The 20,595-nt window shown below is 39.2% G+C and overlaps 1 long non-coding RNA gene across 1 annotated transcript; it reads right to left on the bottom strand.

Annotated features, from left to right (window-relative positions):
• Nucleotides 1–5,443: 5,443 nt before the first annotated feature.
• On the bottom strand, nucleotides 5,444–19,660 carry LOC121671864. The gene is made up of 2 exons (XR_006018645.1): nucleotides 15,202–19,660; nucleotides 5,444–9,955 (listed from the first exon to the last, which is right to left on the bottom strand). It is a non-coding gene; the product is annotated as an uncharacterized LOC121671864 (long non-coding RNA).
• Between the last annotated feature and the right edge of the window lie 935 nt (nucleotides 19,661–20,595).

The raw sequence follows: 20,595 nt of genomic DNA on the forward strand, positions 1-20,595 counted from the left end.
TGAAGACATGCAGCTTTCAGATGCTGAAGCTAGCACCAAAAGTCTAAAGTGTGTCCTTGCTAGTAACCTCATGCAGAGATGATGATCTTGCTCAGGATCTTCTTTAATTCAGATTGAGATGAAATAGATTACAATGCAGATGGTGCAATCAGCGAAACCCCTAAAACTGAATTAAGCCCTTCCAATAAAGTTTTCTACAGTATCTCTGGAAATATGTCACAGTTTAAGCTGGAAATTAAGCACCACACAGCAGCTCACTCAACCCTCCTCTCCCCAACCAACCTGATGGAATAGGGAGGAGAATCAAAATAAAACATGTAGGTTGAGATAAGAACAGTTTAATAAGGAAAGCAAAAGCCATGCACACAAGCAGTAAAAAACAAGGAACTCAGTCACTGCTTCTCAAGGGCAGGCAGGTGTTCAGCCATCCCCAGGAGAGCCCGGCCCCATCACAGGTAACGGTGACTTGTAATGACAAACACCATCACTCCAAATGTCCCCCCAGTTCCTCCTTCTTCCCCCCTCTTTGTATACTGAGCATGACGCCATACGGTATGGAAGATTCCTTTGGTCAGTTGGGGTCACCTGTCCTGGCTGTGCCTCCTCCCAACTTCCCATTCACCCCCAGTCCCCCTGCCAGCATGGCAGAATGAAGAGCAGATAAGGCCTGGGCTCTGTATAAACTCTGCTCAGCAATAGCAAAATCATCTCTGTATTACAGCCACTGTGTCCAGGACAAACCCAAAACACAGCCCCGTGCCAGCCACTGCGAAGACAGTTGATTCTACCCCAGCCAAAACCAGCATAAAAAGGTAAGCAGAGGTTCGAGGTCTTGTCAAAATGGAACAATTCTCTCACTCCATTTGGGGAGTGAGATTCATCCTACAAAAAATATTATCTGAACTGATTAACTGTAAGAAAAGCATCTGACTCACTAGATGAAATAAGTCTCTGATCAGCTATTTACAGCTTGCAAGCAGAAGCAGGCAGACATGCTTATCTGTAATTGCTTTTATATTGAATTTCCATATTGACTATAATCTGTATATACATCCCCATAAATCACTGAACTGAAAGCTTAGACTTCATGCCTTACTTTAACAACACTGTAATCGGGAAGTGACAGAGAGGAAAACACAAGAGCATGACAAACTAGAACAAAAAATAAAAGACAATAAACATTCAAATACTTCTTCTCACAAACAAAATTATTTAGGATTGCCTTATGGACAAACTGTAACTCACAGAAACACTCCAATTACAATGGGAACTTGCAGTTAACTTGCATTTTTTTTCCTCTGCCACAGAAATATGAGACTGGAACACCTGTTGAGCTATCAAAATCCTCAACATGTAAAAAGAGCTCATGCATGACATACCCATTATTATACAAAAGAGTAATGTTATTTGTAAGCTCCTTCCAGCCCAGTCTATCACTAAGCACTCAAACCAGAACCGAGGCTCCATCATGCTAAAATAAAACTACAGCAGAGAAAATCAATCTAAATCACAGCCTCCTATTCTGCATTGCACAAACATCCTCTTTGATTCAAAGACATATAACTATTCCTCCCTCTCTTAATTAGGATACAGACTCATTGCAGAATGGAAACTTGAGACAGGAAGGAAAATAGGCAGGAAATAAAAAGACCATTCAGAAATATACAGTTGAGCAGTTTCCAGAATTTATTAGTATTTTTCATTCCTTTCCTGTTCCAATCCTCCATGAATCTCTAGATTATTTCTTTCAACACAGATGGCTATAAAAAATTCAGTCAGCACAGGAAAGCATAATCTTCCACTCCCTGCTTTTTTCTTGTTTTCCATGCCTTCTCTTGACACTTAGGGATCTACCATTGGGATATTGTTGAGGCAGCTATGGGTATAAAATCAGTGTCTTGCTTTAAAAATAAGAAGTTCAGGCCTCCCACATTTTAACAACTTATTTCCCTGTGCCAATTTGAATTAATTTATTGTCTCACAGGTCAGAACTAGAGGTTACATTTCTGCCATACCCATTTCCTCCCACAGGAGTTGTTCACAAGGTCTTATTGCCAAGGGAGGCACTTGTGATGCTGACAGCACCATTGAGTTGCAATTTGGAGAGGCTACTGCAGTGTGCCTTACCCCAATAATTTCAGTGACCTTACATTTATTTTCTATATCACTCAATTTGTTTTAACTTTGCAAATCACAGTAGTGATTACACAGAGGTAGTCTCTCATCAGCAGTTTTTAAGTTGACATTTTAAAAAATTCATAGTTTTTCTGTGGAAGATGCCAGATGTGCTAGAATAAATAGCAGAATAGTATAGAAGTAAATCCTATATTTTTTAATGTAGCCTGCACTTACAGGATATATGTGTACATAATAAATTTATACATATATGTAATTGCACATGTGCAACTGCATGCCTGTCCCTTTTGAAAGCTGGTCTGTAGCTTGAGAATAAAGTGCTCAAGAAGGGAAATATGTGGGCTCCTTGTCCTTTGCTATGGAATTCAGGATTTAAAATGTTTTTGAAAGTCTAGTGCAAAATGTGAACAAAATACATCCCAACCTGACCTCTGAGTAAAAAAATTCTGTTACAGATACTAAAGTACAAATGCATCTAGAGTCAAAGAATCTAATCTAATGCTGAATCTAATTCAATATAGAAAGCCTTTGTTGGTATCTTGCTATACCTATTTTTTGTTTCTTGCTCTATTTCCTGAATGGTAACAATCTCTTTTAAAAATTACAGGGGTGGGATGGAGCATCATGGGGCAGCTGCTGTGTTGTATCAGGCCCTGTTTTGGAGCATTTTTAATAGCTCATATAACATTTCCCACAGAAATTGCCACTGCTGCTCTAAGATCTACTTGATGTTTCACAGAGTATCTTGATTATACAAGTATAGTCTAAGCACACTTATATTTGTGGGTCTGATCTCCATGTGTCTAATCACAGTCTATACTCCTTGCATTCTTGATTGGCAATCAACTTCGTTAAAACAAAATTTGAGAAATTACAGGAAGTCTAGTTGTTGGATGAAGGAGAAGAGATACAAACCCACTGTGAATATCTGATGAATGGAAGAGCCTGTGGGACAAGACAGACATGCGAAGAAATAATTCACCCTCCACAGGGAGCAATGAAGAGGAAAGTAATTCTGAGACCAAAAACAAGATCAAGAAACAGAAAAGAGGATATTTTTGAAGACATCAAAGCAGAAGTTAAAATATCCTTGGTTCATTAATGTTTAGAGCATAATGTTCTTTGAAAGGTAAAACAAAAACTTTGATTAAAACGTCTAATTACTACAGAATATTTGAAGTCAGAGACCTTACATTAGTCTGTAATAGACAGCCCTTAATAGAGTTGGTCTATAATCTAGTGAGTCTCATGTCTGAGCAGCAATAATAATGGTAGATAATAATATATATATAATGTATAACGCTATACATAATAGCAACGTAAGGGCAAGTAGTGCTGAGCCAAAGAGTGGCTAAGAGCCAATGAATCTGTCTTTTGAAGACTGCAAAGACTCTGGTTAATAAAATGTCAATGTTTTATTAGGAGCAACATGCTCCTATTAGGATCAAGATGAGCTGTGATGAAAAACAGCAATTTTGAAAGGATCCCACAGCCTTGCCATAAAATATGCATTTTGTTTTAACAATTACAGGAAAAGATAAAATCAAATTACTCATTGCCCCACCTAAAGACAAGCAGCAAATTCATCCATATTAAACCCACCCCAAGAATGTCTGTGACTTTTAAAATGAGCACACGTTGCTCCAAAAGCTTTGTAGGTGGATTGATGATGCAAGCAGACACCATCACTCCACTCTGCACCCCCCCAGGCCCAACTTCCCCTCAGCATCAGGACAGAAACCTGCCAGAGGAGATTCTGAGCTTCCAGAGCATAAAGAGGCTTTCAGTTCTTGGGTATTAGTGTCAGCTTGCAGCATCTGAAAGCTCCTTCCGTGGAAATGCAGTCTAAAGCTGAAAAAGAGACACTGTGGCATCCTGCTCCAGGAACACCGTGGGCTGCTGGTTTGCATGGAATTTCCCTGTGACAAAGTGGTCACCAAGGATTTTAGATATGTTGAGAGGTAAAATCTGAACCTATCCATACTGAATTTTTACATTGTTATTTTAAATAAATGCACTGCAAAGTGCCATTTTTCTGTGTATATCAGCCAGTGAGTCACAGCCTTTATTTTCACCTTATTTTATTGATTTTTCCAAAGATAGACCAGAGCAAATTGATATAATGTGAAAATTGCTCCACTGTATCTTTTACATTAAAGCAAATACTTCTGAGATATAAAATCAATTAAAAATTAATAAACCAACAAAGGAACAAACAGGTAATAAAATATTTGTTCTTAGTTAATGCATACATAAAATCATGAATCAACAAAATAAAATAATAAAATCCCCTGACCCCTGAAATAAAATACTTCCTCCTCTGCAATAAATGTTCAGGCATTTGCATGTCATTAAATGAGTAGTTTAGAAAACTGCAGAGAACAGGCAGGAAGAAAAATGCAGTCTAGATACAACTGTACCTCAGAAGAGAAATATGACACAGTATCAACTTTCAGATAACACTGCATAATATTATGTTTCAGATAATATATCAGAGAATCACAGAATTGTGGAATGGTTTGGGTTGGAAGGGATCTTAAAGATCATCTAGTTCGAAGCCCCCTGACGTAAGCAGGGACATCTTCAACTAGACCAGGTTGCTCAAAGCCCCATCCAGCCTGGACTTGAACACTTCCAGGGATGGGATATCCACAACTTTTCTGGGCAACCTGTTTCAGTGCCTCACCACAGGCTCTGGAATATCCAACAATATAAGCAATATCCAACACAGTAATTGTTATCTGAGGACATGGTAGCAAGGAAAGCTGATAAGTAAAAAGAAGCAAATCCCTGTTTGCACCAGTTTATATGCTGATATTCTTTTTAATTTCTCTAATTTGAGATTTGTTCCTTTATGATCAATGTCACTGTTTGCATTAAGGAGCAAGATGTGTTCCTTCATTGATTAAAGCTTGTCAAGGGAATAAGCAGAGGGCAGTAGCCCTGAAAAATTTTGTTCTTTGTAATTTAAACAGAAGCTTGAGAAATCAATCTTTTCTTCCATTGTGTTTGATGAGACTGTGCAGATTTACAGCCCTTTGCTGATCTGACCCTGAAAGCCAAAAGGAAGTAGTTGAATATTGAAAAATGGAAGAATGCAAGTAAATATTGTGGTGTCTTGCAACACAGTTCCATCCCTTTCAATGATAAAATCTATTGATAAAATGTGACCAGCTCTGCAGAAACAGAACCTGCACATGGTCCTTAGGTCAGTGCCATCAAACCTGCACAGAGTTAGCAGGGCCAGCTGTCAGCAGGATGCTCACACAAGAGACAAAGGAGGGAATTGGCACACCGTAACAGCATGTGACAAAAGGAAGCTGTAAATGTTTATTTAAAATTAATGTAACATAAGAAAAAAGGCATTTCAAAGACATCCTTTTTGTTGGTTCACCTGCTTTTTTTCCTTCATCAAACTGATCACACAATAACATGAGCAGCATGATGCTGTCATGGCACAGGGTCTCCTAACAAAATGAAATTAACAGAAGATAAAATGTACATAAACATAAATATTTTGGGGTTTTTTTCTAAATGAAGTGAGAAAGCCTTTATTTGAGGAGTGCCATTAGTATTCAACTAGCATTTTAATCTGAGATTTTAATACTGCCAAGGTAATGTTGTCAGACATGTCAAAGTTAATTGAAAGCAAATATCCTACAAAATCATTCTAAAAGCAAAAGGGTCATTATTCCAGTGTTCCTTCTCAAAGTGGTGAGCTGCTTCCTGGCCTGTGCTGTGAGTGGAAATCCATACTAGGAGCTGCAGACTATTTGCTTACTTGGAAAAGCACATTAGAATTAGTACATTGAATAGGTGGCAGCAGGTATGGATTGGCAATGTGTATGATAAGCCTGATTCCCAGTGTTTATGATTAGAGATACAAGTGGAAGTGAGGGGTGCAGTCTGTAAGGGTTTGTTTCTCATGTTACTGTGTTTACAAGATGATTCACTTATAAAAAAACAAATACTAAATAAAACATTATTAATTGACCAGTCATTTTTAAGTTTTATAAACACTTAGTGAAAATGGCTTTCAGAAAATCTAATTTTGAAGGGAAAATTAATAATAATTATTAAAATGCTTAGAGAACCCTTCTGAGGCAACCTGTAAAACTGTGTTTTATATTAGACTAGATAATACAGTTGGGAAAAGGAGAACGTTTTCCTACATTTAAAGAAAATCATATTATTTGATAGAAGAAACTTTCTGAGCAAAGCACAAATTATTCTGAGTTGAAGGGATGATATTAATCAAATTAAGACAGCTTGAGAGGGAAGGATAACTAGCATTTCTGGAGATGGAGTAGATATGGTTTACAGGAAAAAAAAAAAAATGTAGCTTTTACACAGTAAATCCTGTGGGACCACAGGATGTAGTAATTTATATATTACATTTATCCAGAGTTGAACTCCTAAACTGTACATCTCACAGAAAAAGGCACTTATGCATAATTCTATTATGATATTTTTATAAAAGTATGTCATAACAATACTTGCTGTATCCCAAGAGAATAAACCCATTGAACAAGATTATATGATCTCTCTTACTTGAAATCTGTGAAGTCAGCTTTAGTCTGAGGTATGAACCAAGTGAGATTCCCATCCTCATCCAACACTTTAATTTTGGGGCAAAATTCACGAACTACTGGATTAAAAGTAATTAGAGGGTAGAGTTTCATGGAGTTGTATGAAAGCAGAGCTCTCAACCACTAACAGTTTTATCTCTTTTTTTTTTTTTTTGTAACTTTAATGAATTCTGAAAGCAATTGCAAAACTGAATTACTTCATGCATCATTTCTGCTGCAGGAAGTGTGGGTTATATAAACCTGTGACAGATTAGATCAATTTATATTGCAAAAACTGTTCTGCAAGTTATCAAATCCCTTTCTGACCTGCTCCATGTATTTAATAAATATGGCTGGACAGGAAGACTTCCCAATCCTTTTAAAGTGTATCCTACTCCATACATTTCCAACTGGCCAGGAGAGAACGTCTTGTGACACATTTATTACAAAACTTTGAATGCCTAATATCATAAATATTTACAAATTTCTTTAACTCATATAGCTGAATAGGATTTGATTCTACACTAAGATCCAGACAGGCAGAATTCAGTGCCACTAGCTGATTGACTCTCAGATGTCATTCTCAAAGGTATTTGTGTTAAAGGAATTAAAAAAAACTACAGAGCAGGATGCTGAGAGTAAGCCAAAGAAAAACAGTAGTAACAACAATGACATTAAAAGCAACATTGTGCTTCCTGTATTTCTCCTTTAAAGGATTTCTCCTTCAAAGCACTACTCCTTCACTGCTCCAGGGTTGAACTATCAAAAATGTACCACCAGTTGTCTACAGGCAGTGGTAGCAACAGATCCCAGCTCCTACTGATTCCATGTCCTGCACCTCCTGTGCATCTCCACCCACATGGAATATCACTGAAGCTTTTCTGTGTCCTCCCTCCCAGGGTGCCTCCAGCTCCATCAAATGCTCCACACCTACTGAGATGAGTAAGTGGCAACGAGGTTAGGACTAGTTCAAAGCTTGAGCTACTAAATGGTCTGCTGGTCCTCTTAGGGATTTATATTTGACAGAAACAAATCATCATTTTCTTCAGTGGTATGATGAACTTGGATCTTGCCTGTCTATCCAGTCACTGATCCTCATCAGAGTTTTTAGAACTGAACGTTTTGGAACATCCTGTCTACTGTCAATTTTGGTTGAAATCAACTAATTACTTTAAATACTACGTAAGGTGGAGAAATGGGCTAACAAACTGAGAAACTGAGGTCTTCTCTTAGGGAACTAAGCAGAGAAGTTACACAAAATATGCTCAGTCATTTTCACTCTTTCCTGTTATAATTCACTTCCTCTGATTGTAAGTGCACCTCCCCATCATCAGCACAGGAGACCTCAAAAAGCTGCAAGCACTCTTTGCTGTCCACCTGACTGGTTCAGGCACCAACAGTTTTCACATCTTCATCCCATAGAAAATACTTACCCTTCAAAGTAATTTTTGGTTGCTAGGTCAAGGACAGAGGCTGAGGGCCAGACAGCATTAATTGTTGTTTATACATTGCTGATCTTGCAAAACACGTAATTACTGACTGGATATCTAAGATATAATAAATGCCAAAGTTGACTGAGGGCCAAGCACTTCCTAAGTTCAAGGTTCAGATGTACAAGATGTCTTACTGGCACAGCAAAAATAGGCCCTGGCCTCTCTGAGCACCCTGTAATGGAGAAAATGAAGACAGAACACCAGCTGGAGGTAACATTTCCAAAGAAAAAGAAAATACGGTGACATTTACAGATTTGTATAGAGGATGTTTCGCTTAGTATTTTCTTGATTATGCTATTTTTTCTATTTTCTTGAGATAGTAGCATGTCCTGAACATAAAAAAATAAGTGATAAAAGGGGTTTGATGACAGTACTTTGAAGTACGGAATGGAAACTGTAATGGCAGAGGGCTCATTAGAGTACAGTAGCATGGAGAAAGGCTCAGAAGCAGTTGTGGGAAAAGGAAGGGTGACATGTGAAATGAAATGATAATAAATAAACTGAAGGTGGCTGAAAGTACCTGGATAGAGCTAGGGCCATGGAAAGGTCTCTGATCACAAAGGTATGAGCTCTGAATATCTCCTTTAGTACTACAAGCATCAATGGGTCAGACTACGTGCCTTGTGCTACTGGTGACATTAGCACATCACCACTAGGTAAGTATTTAATTGCCTAACACCAGGTACAAATTCCAGTAAAGCACTAAAGAGAGCTCTTTTTGATCAGAGAAAGGGACTTTTGCTGCCAGAGCGGTTTCATCTCTATTGATAGACCTAAGCATTTTAGTGAGAAGCCAGAATATGTAAAAAGTGGGACTCTGGGCCATGTGCAATTCTTCATCTGCCTTCAAGATCCTGCTACAGCTCAAGCCCTGCTTCTTCCTTATGGAATTCCCACAAAGATGAAATAAATAAAAATCTTTTAGTTAAGCCTTTTAGTCTGCTTTTCAGGCTGAGGATTCTAAGAGGTGAATCAGTGCATAAAGCTGAGAAGAAAGCAAATGTATGCATCAAAGTGGGAAATAGCTCAAAGCCTTAAATCAGCTCTGAAAATAATTATAAACCTAAATGAGCCTGTTGAGAAAGGAGCTCCACTGACCAGCAAACCCTATGCAAAGAACACTGACTACCTACATCCCAGTTAAGCAGGGGGAGCCCTGATTATCGTTAATCAAGATCTTGTCAGGAGGCTCTTGTGGGCAATTTATTTCATTGGAAATTAAGTCTGAAATGGGTCAGATCATAGCTTCAATGTATATAAATTTATAGTGAAGAAAGAAAAGGAGGAGGAAGTACTCTGGGCACCAGAGCAGAGACTCCCCTGCAGTCAGTGGTGAAGATGATGGTGGAGCAGCGGTCCCCCCAGGGCCCAGCCCATGGAGGCCCATGGTGGAGCAGATATCCACCTGCAGCCAGTGGAGGACCCCACTGTGGAACAAGTGAATGCCCAAAGGAGGTGGAGATTCCCTGGGAAGCCCGTGCTGGAGCAGGCTCCTGGCTGGACCTGTGAACCTGTAGAGACAGGACTCCATGCTGGAGGAGATTTGTTGGCAGGACTTGTGACCCTGTGGAAGTGACTGGAGCTGGAGCAGTCTGTTTCTGAAGAACCGGAGCCCATGGGAAGGACCCATGTTGGAGTAGGGGAAGATTGAGGGGAGGAAGTAGCGGCAGAAACTGTCATGGAGTGACTCCAGTCTCCATTCCTCATCCCCCTGCACTGCTGAGAGGAGGAGATACAGAATCAGGAATAAAGTAAAGCCTGGGGAGAGAAGAAGGGCGGGGAAAGATGCCTTTAATGTTTGGTTTTACTTCTCATTAAACTACTCTGATTAGATTGGTAGTAAATTAAGCCAATTTCCCCAAGTCAAGTCTGTTTTGCCCATGACCATAACTGCTGGGAGATCTCTCCCTGCCCTTTCAAGCCTTTCATTATATTGTCTCTTCTCTGTCCAGCTGAGGAGGGGAGTGATAGAGCAGCTTTGGTGTGCAGGTGGTGCCCAGACAGGGTCAACCCACCACATTCCTATCATGAGTTGTAAGAGAAACTACACTAATTTTCTAGGATGCTTGTTAGAAACAGGCATTTAAAATCACGTGAAGAGGTGTCCTATCTGTGACGCTTTGACTTGAACAATCACAGTCAAATCAATTTGTTTGGAAAAATGCCTTATATACTTAGATATATTTCAATCTGACAGGTCTGACTCATGCAGCTCTTATGAGAAGTGAGATCCAGTCATGTTGAATTAACTTCAGTAACACACAAAATAATCAATGTAATTCCCAGTTTTATCCTCAGCTTAGTTGTGCTGAGGGTTGAAATATAAAACCTGCAGAAACATTACTTTCACACCTCTCCTGCATACAGTTCCTCTGCCTCTCCATGCAAATGCACACATTTCCCAGAGCAGCTCTAGAGCATGATTCTGATGCAAAGGGACATCAGCCTTCAGCAAAGCCACATACGAGCCTCTGCAGATCTTATAGACCCACACTCATAGAAATACCCTGAAGAGAATTTAGGAGACATGAGGGAAGATGTGCACCGTGTTCTTATTAAGCACCTTACCTACCTTTTGTGCAACATAATAGGTTACAATCCAATGGCCAGAAAGTCTCTGGGGCCACCACAGACTAGTTTTCCAGTCACACCATGTCCTGGGTATAAACTAAGCAGAGAGGATTCTATCTATAAACCAAAATCTGTTTCTTAGTTTCTCTCTAAAGTGTAGAAATGCTACCCTGGAAAGGGAATATTTCACTGTTTGTAGGATATATCCGCTTTGTTGCCACTTCAAGGACTGTAAGATTTATTTGCATTTAGTCTTTGTACACTTTTGAAAGTTAGGTTGAATGTGTTCCTGTTCATGAGAACAATTCCAAGAAATGTAAAATCTAGATATGTAGCAGCCTTAGGAAAAAATATTTTAGTAGTTAATACAACAGGCAAAGGTAAGATTCAGTTTTAGAGGTATCAATTCCTCATCTTGCTAGTGCTGTGCCAGCACTTCATGATTACCCTGTATGAACAGAGAAGAACACACTGTGAAGGGTGAGCTTAACCTCAAAATCTTGCATGGCACACAGGATGGTTGGGTGGATTGAGCCATAGACTAGGATAATACTTTAAATCCTGGGAGTGTCAGAGCTGGGTTTGATAGAAAAAAAACCCGATCAGCTATCTGATATCTATTGGGAACTGACAACTTGCTTCTACCATTCATAATATAAGTATTTTATTTGGTAGAACAATACTACTGAATTTAAGCACGCAACTGGAGACCTTGAAAAGATGAGTCTTGATCCTCTGCAAAAACAATGTCCTTTCAGTGACTACAGACAAAAACCTTTGAGCCGCAGTCACTAAGAGTAGAAGTGAGACTTGGAAGTATAAAGAGATGACATACATACATGTGATGAACATAGACTGTTGTGTTTACAGAAGATACACACTTCATATACTCGCTTTCTCTACAGCACTGTTTTCTGTTCAACAACATTTCTGTGTTGTTTAAAAAGGCATTTCAATTTACACGCTGAATGTGAGACTCTGGAGACCACCGAGCTGATGGCATGTGGCTGTTACTGAGGGCAAAAGAACGAACTACAAATATAACGATGTAAATAAAAGTTATGCAGAAAGAGGTTGGTCTGCATTACTTTTAAAACAAATATGAAAATAAAGTGAGCAAGAGGATGGGCAATGAATTCAAAATTAGCTGGAAGTTTATGAAAGATTTGTTAGTACTCCTGAGAGAACAACAAAATTGCGTGCTGGGATACCATCTAATGAAGTGGAAAGTAAAAAAAAAAAAGAGGAAAAAACTGTAGTGCTTAAGATTCCACAGCTTCTTTTTCAGAAGCATGTGCTTTTGGGGTTCATCCTAAATGTCCAGATACAACAATCTTTGGGCAATACAACAGTGGATTTCTGGCAATTAACTTCCTAGAATATCATAAATCAGGAATAATGTATTTCATGTATATTCTTACCCGTCTTACAAAAATAGAGATGGACAACTACTTGAAGGAATGAAATAATTTCATATGTTCTACAGCCATATCTATTTTAATCATTAATTTTGTAAAGCTTTTATACGGGGACTGACAAAGGGGTTTGAAATACATATCCAATCTCTAGCAAGGAATAGACTGCTAACTCCTGCTTTAGATAATGCAGTGCCATGATTTAAATGCTTAACTATTTCCATTTCCTTCCAGTCAGCTAGAAGAAATACAGTGTATTCAGTCTTACCCTCTGGCTGGTAGGCATTGTCACAGCACTACAATTTAAAGGTTGCAAATACTTCAAGAAGCTGATTTAGTCCACTCAAAATGTACAGGTGCTTTGAGTATTTTTTTTTCACTCCCATGGGAAGCACTGCAAAAGATTTTCTGGGGAGATAGTAGAGTGTCCATCATAAGAAAACTTTAAAAACGGACTAGATGAATACAACAGAATCATAGAATTTTTCACAGGAAGTGTAATTTCCACTTCAGACCTGGTTTTGCAGGATCCTGACTGAGTTTTGAAGACCTCCAAGGCTGGAGGCTTCACAACCTCTTTCGGAAAAATGCTCCAGCATTTATTCAATTCCACATTGAAAAAATTCTTCCTTACAGCCTATGAGAATTTATCTTCTTGTAGATTGCAACTGTTGGCACTTGTTTTCTTGATGTGCCAATTGGAGGAAAGTCTAGTTTCATCTTCTCTGTAACACACCTTTAGGTGGTTGGAGACAAGTATCAGGTCCCTCTGTAGTCTTGTCTTCTCCAGGCTGAGCAACACCAGCTCCCTCAGTGCTCCATCTCCAGACCATTGTAGAGGTTTTCTGCTGGACTCTCAAACTTGCCATTCCATCTCTTGTTAGTGCCACCTTGTGAGAGACACATCTGGACAGAGCACTCCCAATGTGGCCTTGGAAGTGCCTTCCAGCAATGAGCCGATTCCTTGACCTGCTGGTTATGTTCATTGCTTGCAAGGACTAACTACTGACTGGTGTTAAACTTGCTGGCACCAAGGCACCCAGGCCTGGTCCCTGGTCAGCCCAGTTTGCACCCAGCTCATTATTCTGTCTAGTATGGAATTATTCACATGCATTTATTAAATATATGTAGTATGGAATAGTCTGTATATAATATTTATATTTAGATATATGTGCATGAGCTGATTCGGTACAAATCTTTTTTCTGGAGCCTTTTTATGACTTTACTCACTTAACATTCTTGCTTTACTCTGCTGTAATACTGAACACAAAAGCAGATAAACTCTCCTGCTTTGTATATAGAAGTAGGTAAACCTTTTATAGCCTCAGGTGAATAAAATATTTTCACCTGGTTTTACCATGAACTTGAATGCTGTTGCACTTTACAGTAGAATAAGAAAAAATATGGGCCATTTATTATATACGTGGACCTGAGCATCTTTAATTATATTTTAGATTTTATCAACCAGTCCTTGAAAATCGCTTTTTCTGTTAATAGAGCCCCAATTTACCATTCACTTCCTGACAGTTCACAGACCTTTGGAAGATCTCAGAGGGGTTTAACTGCAGTAATCAACAGTAAGTAGCAAAATGACCTGCTCTTACGCAAAGCATAGCTGAGTCACAGCAAGTTTTTACCAGTGGCAGCTCTGTGTTGAAAGTCTTTAAACTAATCAACTTCTCTAAATTCTGCTGGCAGATGATTTTTTTCCTTATATCTAACATGTGATGCACAATACTCAGAGCTGGTTTTAAAAGGATAGCTAGGAAATGAGAATATTATTCTGAGTGTTTCTTTGGTGCCTTATTTTTTACCTATGACATGGGTATGGAGAAGTCTCCAAGAGCAGATACTGACACCAGCTCTGAAGATAGAATTTTACTGCTTTGGCAGAGATTTTTTAATTTAGATTCCCAAGAATTTGCTATGTTTGGAGACAACTCCTGAAGTAAGGAGGAGTTGAAGGAGAAAGAGCCCTTGTAGACATTTCCAAGGGCACTAGGGGATGATGCCATTGCTGAAGTATCTAAATACTTCATGTATTCAACCCGCTAGAGCTAGTGGGCAGACACAAGTTTATCAGGGGAAAGAAAGGGAGCAAGCAAAAAAAGGTTAAGCAGCCCAATGACTATCTTCCCATCTCCATTGGAACTGAATTCATTTCTCATTCAAGAGGTAGAGTTCCAACAGGAGAATCTGAATTTTTTTTACCAAGTGTCTCCTTACTCAGGCAAACACTTGATAAAGTTTGCAGAGTTACCTTCTTTCTGTTCCTATCACATCATCCCCAGGGCTGTCAAAGATTCACATAATATTTGACATTCTGGACTGGTGGGTCAGAATCACACCTGTGGTACCAGGTATCTAATTCTACAACTGGCAGTGCCTTGTCACCTCTACATAGCTACATTATGGGGTACCAATATTGTCCTAGGATGTGTTTTCCACACTTCCTCCATATGAAGGGGCGTGATGATGACCAACCAGTTTCGCTGTCAGCTCAAACCTGTCTCTGATTATTTTCTGCAGCAGATCACCAAAAAATAGGACTGAAAAGAATCTGAAGAGAAGCCAGACACCTTATCTGCCTGCCTAATCCCTGATGGCAGCTGCCAAATAGCTGCAATCTGTGATGGAAGTTCACCACTGCACCCCCATATCAGCTGAACCAGGGATCTGCTGCAAGAAATTTTTATATTCTTTGTGGCCTACACCTTGTTTTACTTTGCCTGGAAAATAGGGTAGGGAATGGGAAGATGTTCAGGAATAGGAAGGAGATGATTATTTTGTCTGGATAACTGGGGCACAGCAAGGACTTACCCAGTCATAGATCAGACTGTCCTGCAATACAAACTATTTTGTACTCTATGGGGTCCTCTTCAGATCTTCCAATGAGAAAGATATGACACATTACAGATAATCTATTCCTGTCTTTCACCCTCCTTACCACCAGAAAAACCTCCCTGATGTGAATCCTAAATCTTGGTTACTCAAAGCTAATGACATCTGTCTTCTTACCTGCAGCAACTAAGTCATCAGAATCTGCTTTCCTTTTTAAGGATCCCTTAGGTCTTCTCTTGGTATTTTTCAGACTGAACGGATTTCCTTACATCTTCTTAGGCCATGCTTGTTTGGCAGCTGATCACTCTCACAGCTTATTGTTGGTCTCTTTTTTATCCAGCTGCTGCCTGATGGTTGAACACAGCTCTTCAGAAAGAAGCATCTGTCATTTAAAGCATGAGCCACAATCCTCATTGCTTCCCATCTGGGTCTGAAATTTGAAAGCTAAATGAACATGGAAAAGTGAGAATTCCTTGCTACAGTAATCTTATAGTAACAGTCACTTAGCAGCCCCTTTTCCTTGTTGCAGGCAGGTTTAAATCCACTTTTTCACTTAATGTAATTTTCCTTAAGTTAAAACAAGTATTACAAATTTTAAGGGTCATTCAAAATTTAAAGTGCCCACCCAAATCCACTCACCAAGAAAAATCCTGCTTTAAAATATAGTTAACTAACCACCAAAATTGGAAAGCAGGAAATCTTTTGATTTATTTGTATTAAACCAAAAATGGCCATGGCCACATGCCTCTTAATAGTTTAATGAAAAAATTTAAAAATCTAGGATATTCCTAGCCACAAAATTAGTTCTGAAACAAATTTCAAATGTCATTCTTCAAAAATCCAATAGATACATTTTTAGAATAGTATTATATTATTTTAAAGACTTATCATGTGAGTTATGCTCATTTTCTACTGACTTGGGAACTAATTTTGTTCATAGCATGTTGCACCCTATGAAAAACCCTAATGTCTCCAAATTTCTGATTATTTTCTACTGAAACAGGATGGATATTTATAAATAGCATTGTCTCACTCCCCACACAGTCATTAGCTAACCAAATCTCTCTCCATCCCAGGGCTCTAGATATGAGACATCAGTTGGGGTACAACAGCATTACTGACTGTGTGTTTGAGATACATGATCCATGCTCCTGTTTTCCTCCAATTTTTCACAAAAAAGCTTTTCCTGTGAAGGTTGGTTCCCTAGCTAACTGCCCTTTGAATTTAGTCTTCCTATTTTTTTTTTTTTTTTTAATTGCTTGGATGCCTCAGAGTCTGCTTGGTTTAAATTAGGCTGGCCATTTTAATCTTTTACATTTGGTCTTTAAAATGTGAGAGTGAGCAGAAACCCTTCATTCCCAGGGACAAGGTGCATGAGAGATACTTGCTCCTGCCAGGTCTCTGGCTGTGAGCCAGCACTCACTTCCTTTTCTCAGGACAGGACCAACAGCATCCTGCTGGTGTGAGAGGAAGCAATCCAAACCAAGCAGCTCCACAGCACCTGCAGGAAGCACCTGATTGCCTCTATCTTGTGCCTGAGAGCAGCAGCTCCTGCTGAGTTCCTGCTGGCATTCTGAATGCAGCCATGTTCTTCTCCCACAGTGGGTGAAAATAGGTCTAAACTCACATTGAAATGGGTGGTACGATATGCCACCCTATTCTGCTTCAGTCTGCTCCCGGATCATGCTAACAGGGAAGTGTTATACTGCACTGATTCACGGAGTGAATCTGTCTTCTCACTAACGCAAATTAGACAAAAACACTTGCAATCACACCTCAATAAAACAACAATATGAAGCAGGATGAAAAACCCCTACAACATAACTCCTGAATTCCATTTGCAAAAGCTGGGACAGTCAGCCAGCCATCAGCACCAAGGAAGAAAGAAACCTGGCAGAGATGCTTTTCCAGCTGACACATTCTGAGATGCTACAAGGAGCGGAGCAAGACCATTACCAAATGTTCATGGGAATTCCGTATTTCTGCTGACAAGTACTGCAAGGACATTTTAATACCACTCAGTTTTGCATGCACTTTGCTTGGGAATGTGTTCATGGAGTACACCAACTCAATGGTCATTTAAAGTCACCAGATTTTACTATGGCACAAACTGTCTGCAGTACCCAGTATTTGTCCTCAAAATAGCAATAACAAATCTTTCTGCATGAGCTGTACTGAAGTCAGTTGACAATAATGCTAAGTAGCAACAAGGAAGAATTGTATTTGTCAACCACAAAACACAAATGCTACACAGCCAATTTTGAGGGCCAGGGCATGGTGGGATGACCAGAAAGGGAGAGACCACGTGCTGAAGGCAGCTGGCAGAGGTGACAAGTGCATTCATTTGGGCTTTCAAAAGTAATAAAAGTTGGAAGACCTCTAGAGGCAAACACAGGCTGACTGAAGCATTTCTTGGGCTCTCCTTGATTTAGCTGTGTTCTCCCTGGTAGTTTCCACACTAAGCGCCCATAGCAGGACATACGAAGTCGTTGTGGGTCAGGAATCACAAATCATCTTCACATTGGAAAAAAAAAGATTTAAGCCATGAAAAAAAATCTTCTCTTACTTAATTCTTAACTTTCCCAAGAGCTTCTCTTGCTCATTGCTAGCACACTGTTTCTATCTATCTCAAGTAGTTCCAAAGGACAGTAGGGGAGAAAAAAGTGCATAAAGACAATTAAATAAAGAAGAATTCAAATACAATGACAAAGAGATTCTAGAGACTTATTAGGAGGGAAAAAAAAGAAACGTGATGGGTTTTCAATCTATGAGTGCCAAACTGGAAGGAAAAAACTTTTATTCTAAAACCATACTAAAATCTACCACAAAAATGCTGAAAGTAGAATCAGTAAAGGACTTTTAGCGTTCTGGAGCAGTACTCATGCAACATCCCTTCTAACATGTCCAGGTTAGGACCTTCAGAATAGTGAGCCAAAGCAGATGAGAAGATAAACAGGGAGTCATCATCTTCACTCTCCTCAGTGTGAAACACTCTTTAACTATCTTGCAGGAAAATACAGATGACTGAGACAACGAAACCTTTTTGCCAGATAACTTACTGTGTTTTTATAATGGAGAGCATTTTCTTGCCATTTGCGTGGTCTAAAGGAGTCTTGAGGAAATCAGTGTATCTAAAACCAGGGGTATTTAGCACAATAGGTACATCAGATGAACTTTCCTGCATGATGGGGCCAAGGCAGCATCACACACTATCCTGTCTCTTAGAAATTACCAGAAGAAGTGCTTTGATTTCATTTCAAAGTTATGAAGCAACAAAATGGTGACTGATGAATATATTCTGTTCCAAATGAACTCAGTGTTAGGCTGGGCATGTGCTTCAGGGGAATTGGGGCTTGAGAGACTGGATGCATAACCTCATTTGGGGATCTGGTATTAAGTAACAAGGAACATCACTGATACAATCCCCAGTCCTATCAGTTTAAGGAAAAAGAAAACAGAACCATGTTTTAATTCAACTAAATTATTTTTTATGGTGCACTATATATCAAGCTTCAAAAATGTTCACTCACTTTGGAATAGACACTTCTAAAGCAATATTGTACTGTAAAATGTCTGGAAAATCTTTGAATGCTGTTAAAGTTGGTGGGGTGAGGCACTGGGAATTGCATTTTTCTTGTATTTTGGGGCTGGTATTTTTTGGTTAGTTGGTTTGGTGCTTTCTCCCCCGAACCCCCCACAAATATATACCCCAAAATCTTGAAAAGAAAACAAGTACTAGTGGACTTTTTACCAGGCAAGAATACCTCCAAAATGACTACATTCTATCAGCCTAGAGAGTGGAGTAGGAGGAGATTTCTCTTCTTCCCAGTCTTCCTTCTCATTGTGATATTTTTCCAGTTCCTCATCTTCCTCTACACTACTCATATTCCTCATGAATTATTAAATTAGCAACCTCAGTACAATTCTTTGTTACAACTATTCTTTCAGTTACATAGACAACTAGATAGTAAAGCATGTATGCAGTCAGAACACTCAGCAACAAGTTGGTAAGATATATTCAGCTTCACAAAAAAAATCCAACCAATTCTGTCATTGGTTCCCTAGAAACAGCATAATATACAAAAAAGTATAGTAAAACTCTGCCCAGCATTTCTGCTTGCCTCTCTTTACTCTTCTCTACAGATATAAAAGAACATCAGGAGTTATGTTCTTGAGCAAATATTCAGTAGGGTGCTCAGACCCAGTTTCAGGCCACCAAGTAAGTGCCATGTGTTTTCAGAGGTTATCTAGCAGTGATGTCAATGAAAGCATTGCTGCCATCTTTCACTAAGCTATCCCAGTTAGATATTTTTCATTTTGCCTCATGTGGCTGATGCTATGTCCTTCTTGTAATAGTTGCTAAATCAAAAGATCGTCTCCTGACCTGAATGTAGTGAACTCAGAGGAAAGAATCCTTTCCAAGAGACTGTAGACATGGTTCCACTAAACAAACCTTCACTATTTGGATTGCTTCATAGTCTGAATTAAATACATCCTACAGTAAGAAAATTCATCTTGGTATAATGGCTTTTCTCTGGGCACAAAGATCTCTAGCAGCTTCATAATAGCTACAAAAATGAAAAAGACAAATAAACAAAACCTGTAGCCTTATCTTTCAAATATTTTTGCATTCTCGACCTCATCCTGAAAAAATTCAAAACATGTAGCAACAGCAGCAAAAAGAGCAAAGTCCTTCACTGTTGGGGTCCCTCCCCCCTGCCATGTGGTCCTGGGAGAGGGGCCCTGGGACAGACACGGGGATTTCCTGCCCCTGCTCAGCCTCGTTCCCCATTGGTTGGTTTGTGTTCCCCTGTGTGGGCAAGGACCCTCGGGTCCCGTGATTGAGCAGTTCCTCGGCAGATCCCGGCCATGTGGCTGGAGAAATAAACATCTCTGAAACATCTATCAAGAGTCGGTCCATATATATTTCTTTCCCATGGGCCTCGTTGTTTGGTACATCATGTTACAGAATCCCCACTGTAACACTTCACCTTACAGGAAAAAGGTTTATTAAATCTTGAACAGCTGAAAGAATATCTCATGAGCATTTTATACTGGAAGGTAAAATGAACTTGCAGAGACAAGTTCAGCCCACTGGATGTTATGTGCTTGTTGTTATTAAATTATATATATGACACTGTGATGTGTGACTGAAGCTACTCTGGGAAGAAGGGAATTATGTCCTGTCTGACTTTCCTTGGAAAGGATTGGAAACACTTTTAAATGAATGTCCTAGATCTTTAACAAGAATTGTGTCATCTGAAATATATGACTCATACCACGCACCATCTAATGCTCTTGCAGTAAATAGAATCACTGTTAGAAAGAATGAAATGCACAAATGCTCCAGTTTTCATTATGGTTTAATAAATATGGAAATAATATGAGTGTTAAACACTTCATTTATGTATTAAAAGTTACTGACCCTCAGTTTCCGACTCAACTTCTAAGGACCCACACTTGTTTAGACATGTGGTGAGCCAGGCTCCATGCCTCAAAAAAATTCATTAATCACTAGGAAAACTCATCTTGCAAAGTGAGTTCAGAGATGTTACATTGAGAAAAATGATG

Source organism: Corvus kubaryi, unplaced genomic scaffold (assembly GCF_017639235.1).
Source record: "Corvus kubaryi isolate FWS band 111438036 unplaced genomic scaffold, C.kubaryi_AGA036_p1.0 37398, whole genome shotgun sequence".
NCBI lineage: Eukaryota > Metazoa > Chordata > Aves > Passeriformes > Corvidae > Corvus > Corvus kubaryi.